Here is a 10,000-nt window from a genome sequence, read left to right as displayed (position 1 = left end):
TCTCTCTAATAAGCAGGGATACGAGGGATCAAAAGACTGTCAACAAATCATAATTCTAAACACACAGGGGAAGGCAAGACTTGTACATAAATAAGCCAAGGGAAGGCCAGGGGGCGGTTAAGGTTCCTCCCCCCAAGACGAGGCAAGACTTTTCAGACGTCCTCGGTCGCTGTCAACACAAAACTAAAGGAAGGAATACTCGTAAGGAGGGTTTGAAGGTCGTGTTTGTTCGCACTGCTGCTGGTTTCCTGATTCGGTGAGTGGTTGGTTCGTGTTTCTCTTTCGGGTAGGTGAGGGAAGAGAGAGGGAGAGGGGAAGAAAGAGGGAGAGGGGAAGAGAGAGGGAGAGAGAGAGAGACTAACACGAGGCCTTGGCTTATAACGAGGTCTTTCATATTTCTCTCTCTCTCTCTCTCTCTCTCTCTCTCTCTCTCTCTCTAGACCTTCCTTCTTAGCCTCGTCTTCTTCATTCTCCTTCATCCTCCTCCTCATGCTCCTCCTCCTCCTCCTCTTCCTCATCTTCCTGCCTCTTAGTCAACCACAACCACTACTACCTCCTCCTCCTCCTCTAACGCCGCCGCCTGTTGCAGCGAGGCGTGAGGCACCAGTCCATCAAAGGCGGCTAGTGAGGCTGTATGATCCCCTTGGCCTCTGCCTCTGCCCCCCCCCCTCTCTCTCTCTCTCTCTCTCTCTCTCTCTCTCTCTCTCTCTCTCTCTCTCTCTCTCTCTCTCTCTCTCTCTCTCTGTCATGAATACGCTCAGCAGGATTACGTTACAGTTTTATATGAATGATTTTACGGATAATAATAATAAAGACAGAGGAGGAGGAGGAGAAGGAGACGAAGAAGGAGGACGAGAAGACGAAGAAGATGGAGAAGGAAGGAGGAGAAGGAGACAAAGAAGAAGGAGACGAAGACGAAGAAGAAGAAAAAAGAAAAAGAAGGAAGAAAGAAACGTATTTATTATTTCACTTACTCCTGGCCTCAAACAGACACTGAAACACTCTGAAGCTGAAACACGAGGAAGGACTTGGTAGCAAAACACATGGGATGACACATGACCGGCGGGAAACAAACAGGGACGAGAAGACTTGCCACCGCCACCTACCGCCGCCACCACCCAGCCCAGCCCAGCACTCACACACCCGGCTAATCCACCACTCGTCACATTAACACCAGCAAACACCCTCTCCTTCCCCTTCACCCTCACTCGCAGGACTCTCAGATATACACCAAACACTGACCTTCTCGCTGCAGTCGAAATGTTACAGAAAGTTTTGGCCACCACAGGAAAAAGCCAATTAATAAGTAACACGCAAGGTTCCGGACACCTGCCACTCACGACACCACAGCCAGACTGACCGCCACTGTGATAGCCCTGATGGACACATTGAGTGAAATTATTATCTCTCTCTGCTACAGTTGCGAGAAAATGTTGAAGATAATTATGGAGATTCAGAAACGGTGGAATATACGATGAGAAAGGTGCAATGTAGGGAGCTGTGAGTGAAGTGGTGATGGGTAATGAAGGAGGACGGGTATGAGGGGTAGAGAGGACATGTTTGGGGGTACACATAGCTAGCTGGCGCGCTGTTTGAATCTGCTTCTACTACTACTATTACCACTACCACCACCACCACTACTACTACTACCACTACCACCACCACTACTACTATTACTACTACTACTCACTACTACTACTACTACTATTACCACCACCACTACCACCACTACTACACACACACACACACACACTCCACTTCCCTCCACCTCCAAGCTTCTTTCTATAATGTTCTCCCCTGAATCTCTATCTCTTTCCGCACGTGATTTATTCTCTCGTTCCACATTTTTTCCTTTCTTTTTATTCTGCGCCTCTTTTTCCTTCGCTCCCAATAGACACCCGCACCGTAAGGACTTCACCACCCCACCTGGCGCCCCTCACTTGCCTCCCACGCCGCCCATCACAGGTATCAGCGCCCTCCGACCCGCTATAACACACCTTCCACCACCTCACGCCCTCCACGCCTCGCCTTCCACTTTCTACTCCTACTTCCTCTCATATCTCCGCGTTGCTCCTCTTCCTCTTCTTCCTTGCCTTTCACTCTGCCGTCTGTTCTCCTGTTCTTCCTTCACTCTTTCTTCTTCTTTCTTCTGTTTTTCGTGGTTTTCATTGTTTTTCTTATCTAATTTTTCGTGTTTGAGGTGAAAATTTCTTGGTGTTATTGTCATTGTTTTCTTTATTTCTGTGTGTGTGTGTGTGTGTGTGTGTGTTTCAAAAAAGAATCTATAAACGGCAAGTGAATATTCTCTCTCTCTCTCTCTCTCTCTCTCTCTCTCTCTCTCTCTCTCTCTCTCTCTCTCTCTCTCTCTCTCTCTCTCTCTCTCTCTCTCTCACCACCACCTCTCTCTACCACCTTGACCTCCATCACCACCACCATTACTACCACCACCACCACCACCACCTCCACCTCCACCTCCGCCGCCGCCGCCGCCGCCGCCAATCTCTCCCCCGCCACACATTTTCCTTTACCATATCAAAGCATGTCTACCTAAACGCCTTCCATTTCCCTCCTCCTCCTCCTCCTCCTCCTCCTCCTCCTCCTCCTCCTCCTCCTCCACAGTGCAGCCTCCTCGCTCATCTCACCTCACACCTCACTTAATACGTCATTCTTTTTTTCTTCTTCCTCTTCCTCTTCCTCTTCCTCTTCCTCTTCCTCTTCCTCCTCCTCTTCCTCCAAGCTTGTCCGTCAGTTGTCATTTGTGCAAAGATAAATAGCGTTCAGGAGAGAGAGAGAGAGAGAGAGAGAGAGAGAGAGAGAGAGAGAGAGAGAGAGAGAGAGAGAGAGAGAGAGAGAGGCCCTTATGAATATCGTGCAATGTATAACGAGAGGAATTTCAGTGTTTTCTTCTCTGTGGTCATGAATTATGTTGACAGGGGGAAGAGAAACTGCCTAGGGAGGAGGAGGAGGAGAAGACAAGAAGATATAGGGAAGATGAAGGATAGGGAAACGAGGAAGATAGGGAGATGAAACAGGAGGAAGAGGAGGAGGAGGAGAAGAGTCGGAAAAAGAAAGGGTAGTAAGGAGAAAGGATGATAAAGGGAAGGAAAATGAAGAAGATAGGAAGAGAAAATAGATAAAACGATAAAAGAGAGGAAAAGGAGACGAAAAGAAAAGTGAGAAGGTAACAAGAGAGAAAAAGAAAGAAGAGAAAGAAAATAAAGAGAAAAAGGAAAAAGAGGAGGAAATTAGAGGTGACGGGAGGAAAACAAGAAGATAAAAGGAAGAAATGGAGGAAGAGAGGGAAGAATTAAGAAAAAAAATCAGAAATGGAAGGAAGAGAGAGAGAAAGAGAAAAGGAAGTGACGGCAGAGGAAAAAGACGAAGGAAAAAGAAAATCAAGAGAGAAAACAAGAAGGAAAGTAAAAGATATGAAAAAAGGAAAAGAAAAAGGGGAAACATTTGAAGGAAAATAGGGGAGACGGAAGGGAAAACTCTCTCTCTCTCTCTCTCTCTCTCTCTCTCTCTCTCTCTCTCTCTCTAAATGACATATAGGAAACAGCTGGGAGATATAAAATACTTCCTTCTCTCACTCTCACACTCACTCTCTCTTCTCTCCTTCCTCCCTCCCTCCCTCCTTTCCTCCCTTCATCCATCTCTCCTCTCCCTCCCAGCCTCATCCGTCACTCCTCCCCTTCACCCAGGCAAAGATGGAGGAGGAGGAGGAGGAGGAAGGACAGGATGTAGGAAACAGATGATGAAGGAGGTGAAGGAAAACGTAACAGACACGAAGACTAGAGAGAGAAAACGATAAAAAGTAAAAGAAAATGGAATAAGAAGAAGAAGTGAATAATGAAGAGGAAAGAACATAAGGACACGAAAGGAAGGGAAAGGAAGGGAAGGGAAGGAAAGGGAATGGAGGAATAAGTGATAAAGAAGGAGTAGAGAGAGAGAGAGATACTAACAGACAGAGACAAACACAGAAAAACAGACAGAGAAACAGAAACAAAAAACAGAGACACAGACAGAGACAGAAAAAATGAGACAGAGAAACAGAGACAGACAGAGAGACAGAGAAAGAAGAACCAGGCACGCGTTTGGTAGACATGTAGCAATAGTTGATTTCACTGTGCCCTGCCCCCTGCCCTGCCCTGCTCTGCTCTGCTCCACTCTGTTCTTCTGGCTTGCTCCCCGTGTCCCAGAGTCCCCGAGGCGTCAGGTGTGGAGCAGATGTGTTGTGTACCTGTATACCTGCGTGACCTTCCCTCCGGCAGTGTGTTTTGTGGTTCCATTGTTCATTATACGCCAGTTTGCTCAACTCCCGGAAGTCTCTCGCCAATAAAGTGAAGGTGTTTGATCGTTTTGTTGAGAGAAAGTACGTGATTAAATGCTTCTAAGAGTCATTTCGCCGTGTTCTTGCTCTCTCTCTCTCTCTCTCTCTCTCTCTCTCTCTCTCTGAATGAGTGAATGAGCGTAGAAAGAAGAATGAATAATGAAGGGAAAGGGAGAGAAGGAAGGGAAGTGAAGGAAGGAAAGCAAGAAATGGTCAAAATAAAATGAAGAAAGAAATTTAAGAAGGAAAATAAGTGAAGGAATAAAGAAATAAGAAAGACACGAAGGAGGAAAGGATAAAAGGAAAGAATAGATGAAGAAATGTTGGAAAAAAAAGAGAAGGAAGGAAAAAGGATGAAAACAAAGGAGAAGTAGAAATAAGAAAATAAAGAGAAAGAAGGAAAAGATAAAAGAAAAATATGTAAAAAAAAAAAAAATGTACGGGAATAAATAAGAAAATAATGATCATAAAGAACACAAGAAGGAAGAGAAGGAGAAGGAGGAAAATATCAAATAAGAAAATAAAAAAAAAGCAAAAAAGAAAAGAAAAAATAGTGAAGAGTTTTTCTCACCTTACTTTTAACGAGATGCTTGTTTTTCTCTCTCTCTCTCTCTCTCTCTCTCTCTCTCTCTCTCTCTCTCTCTCTCTCTCTCTCTTTTTCCCTCCTTACGGCTGTTGACTAAGTGAGAGATCAAGACAAAGAGAGAGAGAGAGAGAGAGAGAGAGAGAGAGAGAGAATCATTCACTCACTCTTTCGTCCAAATTAGACCAATATAAATGGCATAAGAGGGATTATGAAAGGAGAGAGAGAGAGAGAGAGAGAGAGAGAGAGAGAGAGAGAGAGAGAGAGAGAACACGTGCTTAGTGGACGTTGAGACTGATTTACTGTCGCCGCCTCCTCCTCCTCCTCCTCCTCCTCCTCCTCCTCCTCCTCCTCCTCCTCCTCATCTTACATCTCCTTTATCACCTGTACTTCCTCTTCCTCATGATTCTATTTCTATTTTTCATCATTTTCATTTTCCTTCTTCGTTGTCTTCTTCCTCTTCCTCTTCCGCTTAAATTTCTTCCTCTCTTGTGTCACCTTCATCTTCATTCTTTTCCTCCTCATCATCCTCTTCTTCTATTTTTTTTTCTTCTCCTCTTCCTCTTCTTTCCGTCTTTCTATTCTCACAGGCATACTTCTTGCTCTTCTTCTTCCTGTTCTTGTTTTTTTTCATTCTTCTTCTTCTTCTTCTTCTTCTTCTTCTTCTTCTTATCCGTCATCTTCGTATTCCTCCTCCTTCTCTTCTCCACTTCTTCATCTTTCTCTTGATCTCCATATTCATCCCTCTCTCTTTTTAAACGTGTATACTTTTCTTCCAGCTCTTCTTCAATTCCTCCTCCTCCTCCTCCTCCTCCTCCTCCTCCTCCTCCTCCTCCTCCTCCTCTTCATCCTCCTCTGTATTTTTGTCAGTTTTCCTTTCACCCTCTTCCTCTACCACCACCACCACCACCACGACCACCACCACCACCTCCTGCTCCTTCTCTTTTTCTCCTTTAAAGTTAAAGCGGAAATTAGCAGGTTTGAATTTGTCCTCTTTAAGGCTGCTTTATTTTTGCACTTCCTCTTTTCCTCCCTCAATCACCGACGCTCGCCTCCTTTTCTTTAATATTAAAGAGGAAGGAAGGAAAAGAGAGAGAGAGAAGGAGAGATGGATGGGGAAGGGAGGGGAGGGACAGTTAAAGGCGACAGAAACGGAAAGGGAATTAAGAAAGGGAAAGACGCAAAGGTCAAGAAAGGAAGAGTAGGTAGAGATAAAAGAGGGAGAAAAGAGGGAGCTGGAAAGTAAGACAAGCAGTGAAAGGCAGAAGAGAGGGGTCAGCAAGATGAGAGAGAGAGAGAGAGAGAGAGAGAGAGAGAGAGAGAGAGAGAGAGAGAGAGAGAGAGTACAACGGAATTAGCAAGTAGAAAACGGGGAAAAGAAAGAGAAGTGGTGAAGGGAAGAGACAGGGAGAGGTGAGTGATGAGGGGACGACTTTGGCTGAGAGAAGAAGAAACGATGATAAGAGAGAGAGACGCTTGTATTCAAAAACGTCTTTCCCTCTCACTACGACAATTTTCCAAGGCCACAGAGACAGCAAGCCGGTTTCTCAAGACAGTTTCTCTTTCTAATAAACTAAAAATCTTGCCAATCTATCCCTGAAACCATAAAAATACTCTTAAAAACACGAGTATCTTCAACTGGGGCCTTTGGAAAGCAGTGATGATGAGAGAGCAAAGCGTTTCAGAATGTGGGCTAGAGAAAGAGAGAGAGAAAGAGAGAGAGTGAGACGAAAGGAGGGCAGTATAGAACATGTAATCACTCTTCTAAATATATTACCCATAGTTCTTTTACCTATGTGTTAAAATATAGAACAGGAAGTAGATTTTAGACTGGATGTGAGATTGCAGTGTTAAGATGGTCACATTTTTATAAGCTGAAGATAGGGATGTGGTGGTGGTGGTGGTGGTGTGAGTGAAGATAGTGGAGGGAGGTTGTGGAGGGTGAAGGAAGGGAGAGGAGGTGGGAAGGAAAAGGATGTCGTGCTTGTAAGTGATGAGGATAAACAATGAACAGCAAGTAAAGAAAGAAAAGTGACAACAACAACAACAACAACAACAAGCACTTGGTAGTACATAGAATATACAACAATGAAAAAGCAAAAAACAATTTCAATAACAGAATAAGTAAATCAACGGACAACATCATTAACAACAACAACAACAACAACAACAACAACAACAACAACAACAACCAGCAAAACTAACATCACTTTCAAACACATAACACTAACAACATTTCATAACCACACCACACCATACCATACCACACCACACCACACCACATCACATGACACCTTTCCTTCACGCCCCAGCACACACAGCAAGAGAGAAACACCAGCGGAGAAACAAAACGAAACGAGGTGAGACGAGGTGAGGCGAAGTGGGCGTGAAGCGGGGCGAGACAGAAGCGAGCACCGGGAACATACCCAAGGTACTCTCATAACACCACCACCACCACCACCACCACAAACGGCGATACAATGATAACTTCTGCCACCTACGCAACTTTCCCCTCGCCAGCATCCTTGGTAACGCAACAAAGCACACTCACACACCAACACACACAGTCAGGATACACTGATTCTTGCCTCTAGCACTGCCACTCTCACTGCACTGCCTCTCTCTCACTCGCTACTCCCACAAAACGTAGCGTAAATATCTCGTGGTGTTTCTTGTTCTCAAAATCCACATACGTGATTTTACACTTGGTGGGAGGAAGGGACGGACAGCTGGCAGTTTGTGGACATAGGAAAATCTTGCTCAGATCTTTTGGGATGGTATCATGGAGGAGGAGGAGGAGGAGAGGAGGAGGAGGAGGATATACAGAAAGGAGAAAGATAAGAGAAAGAAAAGTGGAGACGTGGGAAGAGAAAAAGAGGAGGAGGAGGAGGAGGAAGAGGAGCGAGATTAGGTGAGGGAAGAGAAGAATAAATAGTAGAGGCAGAAGCAGGAGAAAAAGGGAGAAGAAAAGAAAGAAGAAGAGAAGAGGAGGAGGAGGAGGAGGCAGCATATCCCTTCCTCTTTCTCCTTCCTCAGAATTTCTCATTAATATTCATAAATTGCGCGACACTGGAGTAATTTTGCCTAAACGTGGCCCGCCTGACACTTTGGCAGATTTCATAAAGATCCAAGCCCCTCCTCCTCCTCCTCCTCCTCCTCCTCCTCCTCCTCCTCCTCCTCCTGTTGATACCTCTCACACTCCTCCAACTCTTCTCTATCATCCCCTCTCGTTATCTCCACTTACATGCCCTCTATTATTTTACTTGTACACCCTCCTCCTCCTCCTCCTCCTCCTCCTCCTCCTCCTCCTCCTCCTCCTCCTCCTCCTCCCGTGTTCTATTTTAATACAAGTAGCAGCAAAGACTACTAAATCAGATACCCTTGTTATCACCCTCTATATTACTTTACTTTATAACCACCACCACCACCACCACCTCCTCCTCCTCCTCCTCCTCCTCCTCCTCCTCCTCCTTCTTTTCCTCCTCCTTTTCTTCCTCTTTTCTTCATCCTGCTCCTTTTTTTTCCTTCTCATTCTTCTTTTTTTTTTATTCTTGTTTGTGTTTTGCTTCTTTTGTTCCTTTATTATCTGTTTTATTTTGTACATGTGTCTTCCTTCTTCTTTTTTGTCTTTTTCTTCTTCATTTTCTCTTTTTTCTTCTTCTCCATTTTCTTTTTCTTCATCTTTTTCTTCCTCGTCTTCTTCATCATCATCATCTTCTCTCCTCTTCTCCATCACTATCATCCTCATAATTTTCGTCTTCTTTCTTTTTTTTTTCTCTTCACCCTTCCTACCTTTGCTTCTCCTCCTCCACATCCTCCTCCTCCTCCTCCTCCTCCTCCTCCTCCTGATGCACATAATTCACAATATCATCATCATCCCCACTGACATTCCCTCCTGTCGTCTCTTATCAAGGTCACACCACTTCAGATAAACAAGATGGAAACAAATTAAGAGGGAGGAGACTTCTATCCTTTGAATTTCTCACTCATACCAAAGGAGAAACACTACCAAGGTCATTTATATTAGTGGGTCACCTGGATACAGAAAAAGAGATTTACCTTTTTTTCTCTCTCTAGTTAGCTATTGTGACATATTCTGAAGCCTTTCCACTACTTTCAAAGGTCTCTAGCTAAAGTTACACCAGGTTCTCAATTGTGTTGTAGGTTACTAGGTCACTCAACCCAAGGTAGATTTGTCTATTGAATTCCATTACGACAGGCTAGAAGATAAAGGTGGTTTGATGAAGTCTGGAGGGTGTAAAAGAGTGAACAATCTAACTTTGCTTGGAGACACTACAAATCAACCCTTACTACACTCGATAACAACAAACTAATACGTGTGGAGTTTGGAAGCTTGTGGTAAGAAATGAGTGAAGTTTCCCGAGAGAATCTGTAAGTCAGGTCTCTCTATTAGCCTCCTGTAAACACCATTTTTTTCACCTTTAGCCTGTCCTCTAAACACAACTCTCTTCCTTCACACAAAACTCCATCAATCTAACTATACATACATTCTTTACGCAATATTTTGAAATGAAAAAGAAGAAAAAAATAAAAGATTCTGTAAACGCCATTTTTTTTATTATTTTTAGCGCGTCCTCCAAAGACAAAAACTCTCTTCCTTCACACAAAACACCATCAATCTAACAAGACATACATACTTTACGCAATATTTTGAAATGAAAAAGAAGAAAAGAAATAAAAATCCTGTTAACACCATTTTTTTCACCTTTAGCCAGTCCTCTAAAGACAACTAACTCTCTTCCTTCACACATGCGTCTAACTAACTATACAAACATTCTTCACGTAATATTTGGAAATGAAAATGATAAAAAAAAAACCTGACTACTTTACATTCCTCGGCGTCTCCTTTCTAATAACTTGTTTGGGGACTAGCACCTCAGTGGGTCTTTTTTTAATCACAGTTTTTGCTTCCCTTGGCTGATTTTCCCTATTGCATAAAAAATAACACCTGAAGTCCTTGGCGCGGCGAGGCACAAAGTAAAGGCGTTGTGTGTGTTGCTACGGTGATGAAAGATAATGAAGCAACAAAACATTATGAAGCACTGTTCGTATGAGTGTTTGTGTTT

The 10,000-nt window shown here is 43.9% G+C and overlaps 1 protein-coding gene and 1 long non-coding RNA gene across 3 annotated transcripts in view; one reads left to right on the top strand and one right to left on the bottom strand.

Annotated features, from left to right (window-relative positions):
* Positions 1-1,530, bottom strand: part of LOC123514747 — a 115,318-nt gene extending 113,788 nt beyond the window's left edge. The window contains exon 1 of the long non-coding RNA XR_006677695.1: positions 1,243-1,530. This is a non-coding gene — a long non-coding RNA (uncharacterized LOC123514747). The remainder of the gene's footprint in view (positions 1-1,242) is intronic.
* The window catches only part of LOC123514746 (KH domain-containing, RNA-binding, signal transduction-associated protein 2-like), a 334,680-nt gene that overhangs the window by 202,904 nt on the left and 121,776 nt on the right, over positions 1-10,000 (top strand). The gene's annotated exons all lie outside the window — the stretch shown is intronic.

The sequence above is a fragment of the Portunus trituberculatus genome, chromosome 38 (assembly GCF_017591435.1).
Source record: "Portunus trituberculatus isolate SZX2019 chromosome 38, ASM1759143v1, whole genome shotgun sequence".
NCBI classification, from domain to species: Eukaryota; Metazoa; Arthropoda; class Malacostraca; order Decapoda; family Portunidae; genus Portunus; species Portunus trituberculatus.
This window is presented reverse-complemented; position numbering and strand designations above follow the sequence as displayed.